A 12,759-nucleotide genomic window follows, 5' to 3' on the forward strand; every position below is an offset into this window, starting at 1 on the left:
GAGGCTGTGGGGCGGACGGCCCGAAGGTTGTTATGGTCTCCCCATTCCCTTCTTTCCTTCTGCCCTGCGGGCCACGGGGGGGGATGTCTTGCCTCAGCCTCCGACCCCCCCCCCCTCTCTATCGCCTGCTCCGGCCGTCAGCAAAACCGGAGCCAAAGCAGGTAGCCCCTTCAGCGGCAACACTTGAGAGTTGCAGGTAGTCTCGCCTGGTCTGGCCGCTACGAAAAGTCCAGAGAAAACGGTGCCTTGCAGGTCACAAAGGGGGGGGATGTCTTTCTGCCTCCGAACCCCCCCCCCCATCTTCATTGCCTGGTACGGCCATACCAAAGTGGTGGAGCCGAGAAACGGCGCGGGGTCGCTGGAAGGGGGAGGCGGCGCGAACGAGCCTCCCCCACCCCCCCCCAGGTGGAGGCTTCCAGCGACACCCCAACGCTCCTGCTCAAAGAGGCTCCATATCAAAAAGGTGGGTTTTTTTGCCCAGGACTGGCGCGCGCCCTGCGCTCCTCGACCTTGAAGATTCTAAAAGAGCCGGGGGGGGAGGGGGCGACCTCTCCACGAGGCAACCCCCGCCCCCGTCCTCCGATGGAGCCACGAGACGTCGGCGCACTCCTGCCAGCGCCAGCCTCAGTTTGGAAATGACTAAAAATCCTGCAAAGATACAGATTTGTTCAGTTCCGGTGGAACACCAGAATGACCCGGTAGGAAAGATTGTTGCCTCCCTCCCCACTTTTTGACTGATGGCTCATATCGCTAGTCTGTTACCCTATTACGAAAAACTTTTTGAACTACCAAAGGAAGGTTCTGGTCCAACCACGAGTCAGTAGAGACAATCTGACTATACTGGGACTTGCCTGACCTCGCCCAAAATGGCGCCGATACAAAATGAAACTTTCAACTCCTTGTTGCACCCTGATTGCTCAGCCTTGATGTTCCAAGATATGTATGCAGTTTTTGGACAATGAAAATAGATAAAATGGATATTGATTATGTGTTTGGAAAAGAAAGCGAGGTAAGATGGGTATTGATTATTTGTTGGGACAATGAACTGATATGGGGTGGGTACTAATTATGTGGATGGATAATGAACAGATATGAGATGGGTATTGATCATGTATTTCAACAATGAATTCAGCATAAGATGAATACTGGTTACGTGATTTTTCAATGGATTGATGCACGATAGGTACCGAGTGAATAGTTGGACAATGAGATGATGTAAAGTTTGAAACCAATGGTTATTGAAAGTTCGAATTTTCGACATTTATGATGCTTGCTCCCAATGAATTTCGATACGATTTTATTACACTGCTGCACTTTATATTATGAAATAAATGGCCATCGACTTCGTTCCTCTTATGCACAGTTCCAGTCTGCTCCGTAGCCGGCCCACTGGGTTGTAGGCCCGTATTTGTGCGCCAACATTTTTTATTAAAGGGTTTTTTGAACAGGCAAATATAATTGTAGCGTTTGGATTGATGAGTTTCGAAATGTATGGCTACTGTCACCGATATAAGTAAAATACATGCAGCATGATTAAGGTTGAAGGTTAAAAAGGCCCGATACTTAGCAGCTACATTATGTGTCACAGGCAGCCGGAAAAGTGTTTTAGACGCCCTTAAGCGATACCGAAGAAATGCCACCTGACCACCACCCTTGCACATGGCCTAAAAGGCCACGATCAAGTGATTCATGTAGATACGCAGACCATCGATGATTATCTATCTAACAATACTGGTCCCTCTGGGCTTAAACGCCGAGATGGTAGAGGATGCACCCCGTGGAGATGGGTCGGGTATGTGGTAGGTAAAAACATTTTCGGATTATTGCACGCTGATGTGTTTTGAATGCTGCCCCCACCCCCTTCTTTCTCCTCCCTTCTGCAGGTCGCGCCGGAACATCGGCTGAAGTGTGGAAGAATGATCGAGCGACCGACAGAAGGGGAAAAAGGGGATCTGAGCATAGTACTTATGCTAACGAGCTTTGAAAGGTGTAGACTTAGATATGACTGTGCCTCCTTAGAACGTAGCAACTGGGAGGATGGACTGACATAGAAACTTGACGGGTTAGTACTGTATGACAGAATTTGACTCGAACCAGCACACCAGATAGTGCAACTATGACGTTTTACTAGATAGGGAAAGGACAAGGAAAGTTCCGGGGTAAGGTTTACCTAGGCACCACCCGTCTGGAAAAGTAGGAATGATGTTGATGTTCAAAAAAAAAAAATGTACCACCTCCTTCTCGCACTCTTATAGATATAGCCAAGCTGTCCGACTGTTCTCCCGATTAATGCCCTCCGTTGCCTCAGCCTGGAGAACTTCTTGCCAAAAGAAGAAACAAAAAAAGTGGTTCAAGATCCAACCATGGGCAATAGCCCGACCAGGTTAATTCCTGACCAACTGACCGAGGTGTAAGTATTAGCGATCGAGAACGCTCGCAAAGATAGCAAACAAAAGGAAAAGGAGGAAAAGGTAAAAAGAGCTCAGCACGTAGACAAATAGGATACTAAAGATACGCAGCATGCAGAAAGAGATCTTTTTGGCCAATAACTGTTTTATGTTTTGTCATGAACATTTTTTTTGTATGTACTACATGTACTGTCTTCCTTTGACTGAGTTTGTGTGTATGTAATGTATGGGTTTATGTCTCCCCTCTGTTCGCGTCTCTGTGTTACCTGACCCCTGCTGTTCTGTGTTGTGAGCGCACTAAATGACCCATTACTGTACACGTCTCTCTCTCTCTCTCTCTCTCTACATGTCATACGTGTACCGAATGGCTTGTTTAGGTTGCGGACGACTCTCACTCTCTATGAGAGTCTCCCTATTCCCTCTTCCCTTTCGTGGTAAAATTGTGCCCCGTCGGCACCAGCCTAATTGGGTTCCTTTTTTTGAACGCAAAGGTGTTCAGCAAAATTGACAGAAACTAAAACGATTGTGACTTGCCATATTACTACCTCTCCTTTCTGCAAAATAAATTAACTTGAATTGGCTAAGAAAGAAAGGGCAGGTAAGACAACTGATATCCCCCAATCTGGCCTTTTATAGGGGGGACTACATGTCAATGGCTTCCTATTCTTCAGTTCGTTAGAAATACGATCCCCAATGCCCAGATTGATCACCAATGTCCAGGTTGCCCCACCCTTATGTACTCAAGCGCGAATGTTCAAAGCGTCCCCGCTTCTCCCATTGACCCCTGCTCCATATCAGCTACCCCCGAAGTATAACTGATGGCCTTGATTAACTGTCGCTCCTCGATGAAAGTCTGTTTACCCCCCCCTCTCTCGATGATAGCACCCCCGCCCTGTTTGAAAGGGTTAACCAGCTCTGAAGGGAAATGTTAGACTGTTAAGGCTCGGGTTAGAACGACAAGTCTCCGCTGGAGGTTCCGAAATGTTGAATTTGATGAAATGCGCAGTTGATAGGAGTCTGATTTCTCTCCATTTGTGTCATGAATAGACGATGAATAAAATTGGCATGAACTCAGTAGGAATGCCGACATATACACTGCATGGTAATAGACTTCTGACTGTGACCGATGAACGTATCTCCCAAGTGCGTAGGATTGAAGGAGGAATTCACATGCATAAATGTCTTCTCCTGCCAGTTCTCTAAAGCTTGTTTTGTACCTATTCAAAGATATACGATCACCGGAGGAGAAGGGTCGGACGTGACATACAGCCTGGCTGCAGATCTTGAGACACATGTGACCTCGACCAAAGGTGGAGCTGCAGAGCAACAAGATACGGGACGAGACAGCAATCTCAAACGTGGAAAATGAAAAGTTGACGGGCTGCCCTGAAGCCCTCAGTCTGCTAACCCACGTGTGCCTGAAGTCTTCGCCCCCTTTTTTTGGGCCCGATTGATGGGCCTGCCTGCTCGTTATCCTTTGCTCCCTTGGTCCCTTGGAAGTGTCCGAAAAGATCTGATCCCACTCCGCCCTCTCTTCCCTCGACTATCCAACAACCCCCTCTTTTTCCACATGACTTTTTGACTCAGAAAGAAGAAACAGCATTTAGGTGGAAATGAGGTTTGCAAACCGAAGTAAAAAGAAATATAGATGCCGAGCATAAGGCACCACCAAAAGGATTGGTTAGGGAACAGGACTGTGGTCTAACAGCAGAGGACTGACCGCACCCTGCAATGCGTAAGGATAGATCCGAGCTGGACCTATAGCTCCACCGCCGGTGCTCAACAGCGCCAACGAAAAGATACGGACGAGAGCCTACCAGTGATGGCTCACTGCTAAAAAGACACTGTGACGAAGATATATTGGACTGAATTCCTCCCTCAACCACTTGGTATTGTTTTCAAAATGTTTGTCGGTCACCTTTAGAGCTGTACATTGATGAGAAAGTCAGAAGTATTTATACTGTGTAGTATGCTGCACCCTGGGCTTGTAGTAACCCAACAAATGTAAATTTCTATGTATTGCATTCTGCCAATCACATCGACTGCTCATGGTTATATGCAATCTGCTAGTATTGATAAGTTTTCATCAACCATACATGTTTATATGTACACCCGTTAATTAGGAAATGAACTAGCTTATGGTAAAAGCGGCGACTGTGGAAATTAGCAAAATTAATGTACCTAAGCGGCGTTCATTTGCCTTTTCCCATTCCCCTCCCTGTAAGCACCATGAATACCGTGAAATATTGACCGCATCATTCCGCCAGTAAAAGCCCGTGCCCATATGTACATGACAGCCATTTTAGGCACCATGGCCTTTTTGCCCGCTCATTGGAATCCCCGGCTTCCCTCCTGCGCGTATTTGAACACCCCCCCCCTCTCACATGCATAGACCATAAAACCCTCTCCCTCTGCGCGACCCTGCTCTGAAAAGCAACCCTCCTGCTTGACCCACGCAAACCCCCCATTTCCTCTCGAAGAAGCATCCTTCGCCTCAGCTGACATAACCCCCCCCAGCTGTACCTGACTGCCCCGTTCTCTCATGTACGGGTCATAAGACCTCTCTCTCTGTGCGACTCTGTCCCTGGGCATCACACCTCGTGCCTGACCATCACCTCCCTTCTTCCTATGAATACCCCTCCCTTGATGACCCCTCCACTGAGCCCGATTGTCCGCACGGACCACTGGTCATCTCTTTCGCCTGAGGATACAGTTCATTGCCCACCACTGTATGCACTCGTCCCTCTTCAAAAGAGCTACTATTGATCATGACCTCCCCACCCCTCCGAGAATCGATCAGGCGCACACATTCCAGAGAAATCAGCGGAACACTCAGCTGAGCAATAGCCCCCTCCCATTGTATGGTGTGAGGACCTGTACTGTAGCCACGTGTTGGATTGCGCTAGAACGGGGAGGGGTCGGGGATGTCTTTTCCTTGCTTCACAATGTTATTATTGTAATAAGGAATGTTTGTGATGTATAAAAGGCGATGTCTCAGAGAACTTGTTAGAGCACCTCCCGAAAGACACTGTGTTTCGTGTCCGAAATGACAGGCTCTCCTCATGAGAAATAAAAACTCTGTTCTTGTGTTCCTGCTTCCAGCGCCCGTCTCTTTATTTGGTAACTATTCAGATTGGGAACTAAGAGGCGTCTTGCGCCAGCAGCCTGGGCATCGGTAGTAAATTGGGCTGACTTTCCACACCTGCCCCTTCTTCTACACACAGAGATCTCCCAATTATAATTACATAAGAGTTTACTAAACCAAACATGTTCCGAAGGGGAGTCTGGATCATGCCAGACCGTAGCCAAACACAATCGGAATACCGCCATTGCTATAAACACCATTTTTCTGTCGGCTTCTTACATTACTTGATTAGAAATCCCTAACATAGTAACCTGTGGAGTCAATGAAACTGCATAGCCCAATATAGATTCCAAATGTTGTTCGATTTTGGACAACACTTGAGAAAGACCAGAGCAGGTAGCAAACATGTGTGTACTATCCGCGGCCAGCCACCCACACTGAGGACAGCGAGTCCCCGAGGTGCCCCCCCATCGATTGATACGCACAGGAGTTACATAAAGATTGCACCAGGTCTTAAAACATTGCACCTGCAAATTAGCTGAGATGCACATTGTTTGACTGAACAGCAGGGAGTCCTCACCCTCCCCCTGTCCAACTTGTAAACTTGTTTGCCATCTATCCAAGTGCTTGGCCAGATCGTGGCCCATTCTTTCTTTAACTAATTTATATAAAGCAGAAGTCGTGGGTTGGCTACCATTGACCAAATCTAGTAATGGGATTCGATTCTGGTTGAAACATCTTTTAGCCAAACAGTCTCGAATCTGTAAATATTTGAAGATATTTATTCTCAAATATTTCTTTAATAGCATCAAAGGTAAGCAATTCGGCACTCAATATAAGATCCCCTATATACTGAATCCCTTTCTCTGCCCAATTTCTAAAATATGCATCTTGGACGATTTCCAGAGTAAAGAGTTGTTTACGAACGCAGAGTACAGATGAAGCCGCCCAATCCCAAATTTTTTCCTGACGGCAGTCCAAACCTTGTAGGCACCTAACAAAACGTTAAATTTAACCCTCTTGTAATACGCAAAATCTATCTGCCGCATGAGAAGGCCCCTCGCTTTTTCCCCATGAATTAATTGATAAATTGAAATTTCAGAACCACCAAGATTACCCCCGTTTAACAGCTCCCCCATGTGCTTCAGTATAATCACCCAATGATATATTTGAAAGTTAGGGACAGCCCAGCCTCCCCGGTCTCTAGGCAAAGTCATATATCTAAGCGCCCTTCTTGGGCGCTGCCCAGCCCATAAAAACCATGACACTAACTGGTCAAGCCTCTGAAACCAAATCTTATTAATATCTAATGGAATAGCTCTGAAATAATATAGAATTTTGGGAAGGAAAATCATTTTGTTGACGTTACAGCTCCCGATTAACGTCAAATGTAAATTATTCATTCTGCGGGAGACTAATTTAATGTTTTGTAATAGTGGTTGAAGATTCAACTCGACAATAGCTTCAGGATTAGAGCTTATCTCACCACCTAAATACCTGGCATTAAACACAATGCGCTGGTCAGCTAGTACCACTTTATCGTTAACAACTATTTGTGTTTTACTATCATTCAAATGATAGCCAGAAATCCTACCGAATTGTGACGTTAAAGTAACTATTTCCTCTAATGCCTGGCGAGGAGCAGCGGTTGTAATAGCTAAATCGTCTGCATAGCCTAAAATTTTAACATCTCCCCCACGGGCATGAATAGGTTAGATTATTTGGTTCTCCTGGATCATTCTAATTAAAGGATCGATATATATAGCGAATAACAAGGGGGAGCAAGGGCACCCTTGTCGAGTGCCTCACATCATATTAATCTTTCCCGACTGTGTTCCCATCAGAGCAATTTTAGCAATTGGGTACTTGTACATACTTTGAATTGCTCTTAGGAATCCATCCCCAATTCCATAATGCTTCATAGCAGCCCATAAAAAAGGCCAAGAGACCATATCAAATGCCTGTTCTGCATCTAATACAATTAAGGCTATTGGGTCTCCTGTAGCCTTAGTGTAGTCAAACAGTGTTATTGACCGATGTATATGATCAATAGTTTCCCTACCAGGGACGAAGCCATGTTGTCGAGGAGAAACCATTTTTTTGATGACTGACGCCAATCTATTTGCTAAGATTTTGGAATAAATCTTGATATCACTATTTATCAGTGTGATGAGCCCGTACGCCCTCAGGTCCGTAGCCACTTTCCCTTTCTTTAAAAATATAAAAAATCTTTGCGTGCCTCCAGGACACAGGAGGTGAATCCCCACGCTGTACTGTACGAAACATTTCCAGAATAATTGGTGCCAACTGAGTTCGGAAGATCTTATCAAATTCGCCTGGGAGGAAATCCGGCCTGACCGCTTTAAAAGATGGCAGTGAGTCTAGAGCACTAAGAATCTCTCCTAGATTAATTGGAGCATCCAGCATATCCCGATCTTCAAAAGCCAAATGATCCTATTTAACCACCTCAAGTTATCTCTTAATTTCACCCTGCAACCCAGAAATGTCTCTGATATCTTCAGAATACAGCTTCTGATAAAATTTCTGAAAAGCAGCGAGAATTGCCCCATAGTCAGTCACTAAGCCAATATCGGGATCTATAATACCCATAATCCGGGTTTGTGCTTCTTTTTCCCTGATTCGCACAGCTAGTATGTGTCCCACCCTTTCATTGCTCTCGAACAGCTTAGTCCGGCAGGCTAAATATCTGCCTGCGGCTGTAGCAAATGAGATCTCCGTTATAGCAGATTTTGCAGTTAAAATCCCAATTTGAGCCATTTCACTGTCCCCCCCTCTGATATTACCTTGACCTGATTTAACTCAGCTTTCATCAGCACTTCGTACAATTCCTTTAACTTGTTTCCCTCTTTCTTATGGGCCTCCCATCCAAACTGCGTGGTCTCCCCTCTGATACCCGCTTTTAGGGTATCCCAGACATTCTGGATACTAGTACTCCCCAAATTCTCATTCAAAAATCTGGTAATCCAAATAGCCATATGTTCTATATATAAATAATCATTCTGTAGCACCATGTTGAAAGTCCACAGCGATACAAAAGGGGATGATGGACGGAGCGTTTGAGCCAATCAAACACTCACCCCCAGTCAACTGATCTGGGTTTAATCCATCACCATTCTTTAGCTCACTCAGCCACCCCAGTTCAGACATGGCCATATGCAAATCAGTCTGACCCTGTACCTCATGGGAACAGTCCAGCCCGAACTGCCAAGCCATGTCTTCCCTGGACTGGAAACAAGCATCCTGGGACCGGTTCCCATGAGGCACCGGGTCAGTTCTTGCTACTACCTCCGTACAAGCTTTAGTTGTCTTATGGATAGCGCCCTGGATTTTCTTAGTCTCAAGTGGCGCTCTTTTATGCTCCTGACGAGCCTCGACAAGCATTGCCTTTAAGCATGGGCAAATTTTGCGAATTCGCGATTTGCAAATTTGCGGATTTGCGTATTCCCAATCCGCAAAATTCGCAAATTCGTGCGAATTTGCAGATTTTTAATTTTTGCGTGTTCACGGGTGTTCGCGGGGAACTTTGCGTATTCGCGGGGAGCTTTGCGCGTTCGCGTTTTTTTTTTGCCTGGTTCATCACTGCCACCCTCTCGTTTTTTATGCCCTTCTGCCCTCTGTACCACTTGTTTTTGTGCCTTTCTGCCCTCTGCCCCCCTCTTGTTTGTGCCCTTTTGCCCTCTGCCCCAATGGTTTCTGTGCCCTTCTGCCCTCTGCCTAACTCATGTCCTCTGTCCCGCTTTGTGCCCTTCTGCCCTCAGCCATAAGCCAGCTTCAACAGGAAGCACTAATAGATAAAGCAAAGCAGGTGCTTGAGTTGAAGGTCAAATTAAGTTACACAGTCATTAATCACCCCAAGTTTGGGGTGATTAATGATTGTGTAACTGAATTTGAGATTCAACTCTAGCACCTGCTTTACTTTATCTATTAGTGCTTCCTGTTGAAGCTGACTTTTGTAACTATTTAAGAGGCTCGGGCAGCTTGCCGGCGCCATTCTAAAATAGTTACAAAAAGTCAGCTTGAACTTTTGACCCAATCCGTTCCGCTCGCAGATTTTGCGGGAAATTCGCGAATCTCGCGGATTGCGAATTTACTGAAAATCCGCAAAATCCGCGAGCGGAACGGATTTTCCGCCCATGCTTAATTGCCTTAAGAGTTGCGTAGATTAGGGAGATTGAAGGAACCGGCTCGTACTTACTTTCAAAGACACAGAGATTTTCCTCCTGAAATCCTGGACCTGCGCCCCCCTCGGCCCCCTCGGCTCCCAGGTTGGTGGTGGAATAATCCCATTGGAGATGAACATTGGAATCAGAGTGCGAACTCTCGTGCCGTGAGCCGGTGTGCTTTTTCTTCCTAACACGATTTGTAGCCTGTCTAAAAGTATCAGCAGTCGTGGGGGGGGCTATCTGTGTCACTATCGACACCAGAAGCATCTGAGTCTGTGTTGTCCGGTTCACTGGTAATATTTAAATCCGATTCTTCAGCCATTGAAAAAGAGTTCTCTCCGTCCGGAGTACCAGGCACTGTATGCCCCCGTTCTTGTGGCTCACCAAGCACATTATTGGGATCGAGACTTTCGCCTGAACTCCCCTCCAGCTCTCTCCTGCCCAGAGACCCTGGTAACTCCTCAGCTTGAGTATCTACAACTCCCGGGATATTACTCACTGTAACAGGGTCGGGCTGCGTGATAGTGAGGAATGGTGGAACCCTGACTGTGTCTATGACTGTGACTCTTCTAATCTACAGACTGCGACTCTGAAGAACGATTGGGAGGTAGAGCAGCCTGAAGAAGCGTACTCAAGTCCCTTTAAGTGGGAGGGCGACGACTACCAAGAAGGACCGCCTTCTGCTGACGTCGACAGTCCGGAATGGTTGAAAACAGGGGAAGCCCTGTACGCAGCGTGTGACGTCATCGGAGAGCCAACGGACGGAGGACGCGAAGCACACCGACGGAAGGAAGAAGACGTAGGAGAAAACCGAGGACGAGAAGCAGACGGAAAGCTGGGAGAAAGCCGAGGACGAGAAGCAGACGGAAAGCCAGGAGGCCAACGTTCCTGCGAGTCGCCGTGCCATACTCCCGGGGGAGGAGTATGGCTTAACCAGGTACGGCGGCGTTGGGCAGCCTGGGTGGGGAGAAAGAGTGCCCCGAGTGAATAGTGTAAAAAGCCCTTGTACGTTCTGCTCCCTGTGTATCCTTCCTACCTTCTCTTCCATCTCCCCACTACTCTTACCATACCTTCTTCCTTACCGCACTCCTACCCTAAGTGTTATCACGTATTCGCACAAGAGTGTTTGTAAATACACCGGTGTCCCTCACAACCACGGGAATCCTTTGGGTGCAAACACTTATCAGATATAGCGACTAACGGCCTCCCTCTGTCCATTCTCTTCCATGTTACCGGACCGAGAGACGAGACCCAACTTACAGCCCGTAATCTACCTGGAGTGGTCCCGACGCTGAACCATCTTGCGTGCCCTGGAAACTCCAAGCTGTAAAACTGCGTGTCCCGAAGACCACCACCACGGATAAAATTGAGTTTGCGAGGGAGAGACTTACGTTTCGCACAAAGAGAACTTTAAAAATAAAACCCAGTTTAAAACGGTATACTGGTCAAGTGTCTGTTGAGCCTGTTGTTACCACTGTGAGTATTCCTAGCCCCCCTGCCCCGGCTACAGTGGTGTCAGAAGTGGGATCAAATCCCTCCATACCAACAGCAGTCATGGAACAAGTGGTACAACAACTTATTGAAGGCCAACAGAAATTAGAGTGGGCTATCAGCCAACAAATGTCGGCTGCAGACGCTGACAGGGACATGTTTAAAAACACCATCACGGCTCAGCTCGAAGGACTAAACAAAGTAGTACAAAACCCAGGGGTATCCTCCGGAAGCGAGAGAAGAGCTTTCGGACTTCACCCATCTGGAATGCAACTCCAGAAATACGTACCGGGGGAAGATCCCGATGCATTCCTTCTCAACTTTGAACGAGCGGCCAGGGCTTGCGGTTGGCCCGAGGACAAGTGGCCATTTTTTTTGGCTCCATTGCTTTCCGGGGAGGCCCAAGCAGCGTACCAAGTAGCTAACCATGCAGGAGTAACGCCTTATGCTACTATCAAAGCGGTAATATTGGACCATCTCGGACTAGATACAGAGGCCTATAGACTACGATTCAGGAAAGAAAAGGGTATAGCGGGGGAACACCCTAAAACGTTGTACTTGAGGCTAAAGATGGCCGCCGATAAGTGGTTAAAACCAGAGAGTAGAACCAAAGAAGAAGTAATAACAGTATATATGTGGAACAATTTATGGAGGCGCTGCCTTACAATACTCAGCGTTGGCTAAGACAGCATTCCGGTCTCACTGCCGAACAAGCAATTGAAATGGCTTCGAACTTTAATAGAGCCATGCCTCGTTCCTTTCCTTGGGACTCGGACAAAGGCAATAGAGGTCCCACAGGGTTGTTGAAACAAGAAAAGAAATTTAAACCAGCCGCGGAGCAGGTGAAAACACGGCCATTAAGATTCGAACCTCCATCACAAAGAGGTCCGCAGTGCTTTGACTGTGGAGAGTGGGGCCACGTATCAAGAATGTGCCCCCGGAAACGTCCACCTGATGAACCGATGGAGGTTGGCTACATCCCAAAGGCCGTGATGTACACAGCGGAGATGGGCCCGTCCTTCTACGCCAGGGTACTTGTGAACAGTAAATGTATAAAAGCTCTTTTGGACTCTGGTTGTAAACAGTCGGTCATAAAAGAACAACACGTTCTTCCATCCCAGATGGGCCCTGATTCAATCGTACACATACGATGTGTACATGGGGATGTGAAACCATACCCAGTAGCCCAACTTGCTATCAAGCCCTTGGGTGGGGAACCCTGTGTAGTGAGGGTGGGGGTAGTAGAATCTTTACCCGAGGATCTGATTTTGGGGGTGGATAATCCTGACTTCCTGAGGCTGTTCCGAAAACAATTAGAACATCCAAAAGAGGCATTACTTACTACAGAACCCTGGGTGTTAGACAGGAGTTTCAAGTTTGCCCAGAGTAATGACCCGACACTATTGAACGCATGGGAGGCGGCCCATGTAAACGAAACCACGCCAACCACAGTGTACCCTAAGTTTAGAATCATAAATGATCTGTTGTATAGGGAAGGAAAAGCTGGCGACCCACCACAGTTAGTCGTTCCAAAAGACTTCAGAGAGCAGATACTGTTCTATGCCCATACTCATCTCACGGCAGGTCATAG

This window comes from Lissotriton vulgaris, chromosome 4_1 (genome assembly GCF_964263255.1).
Source record: "Lissotriton vulgaris chromosome 4_1, aLisVul1.2, whole genome shotgun sequence".
NCBI classification, from domain to species: Eukaryota; Metazoa; Chordata; class Amphibia; order Caudata; family Salamandridae; genus Lissotriton; species Lissotriton vulgaris.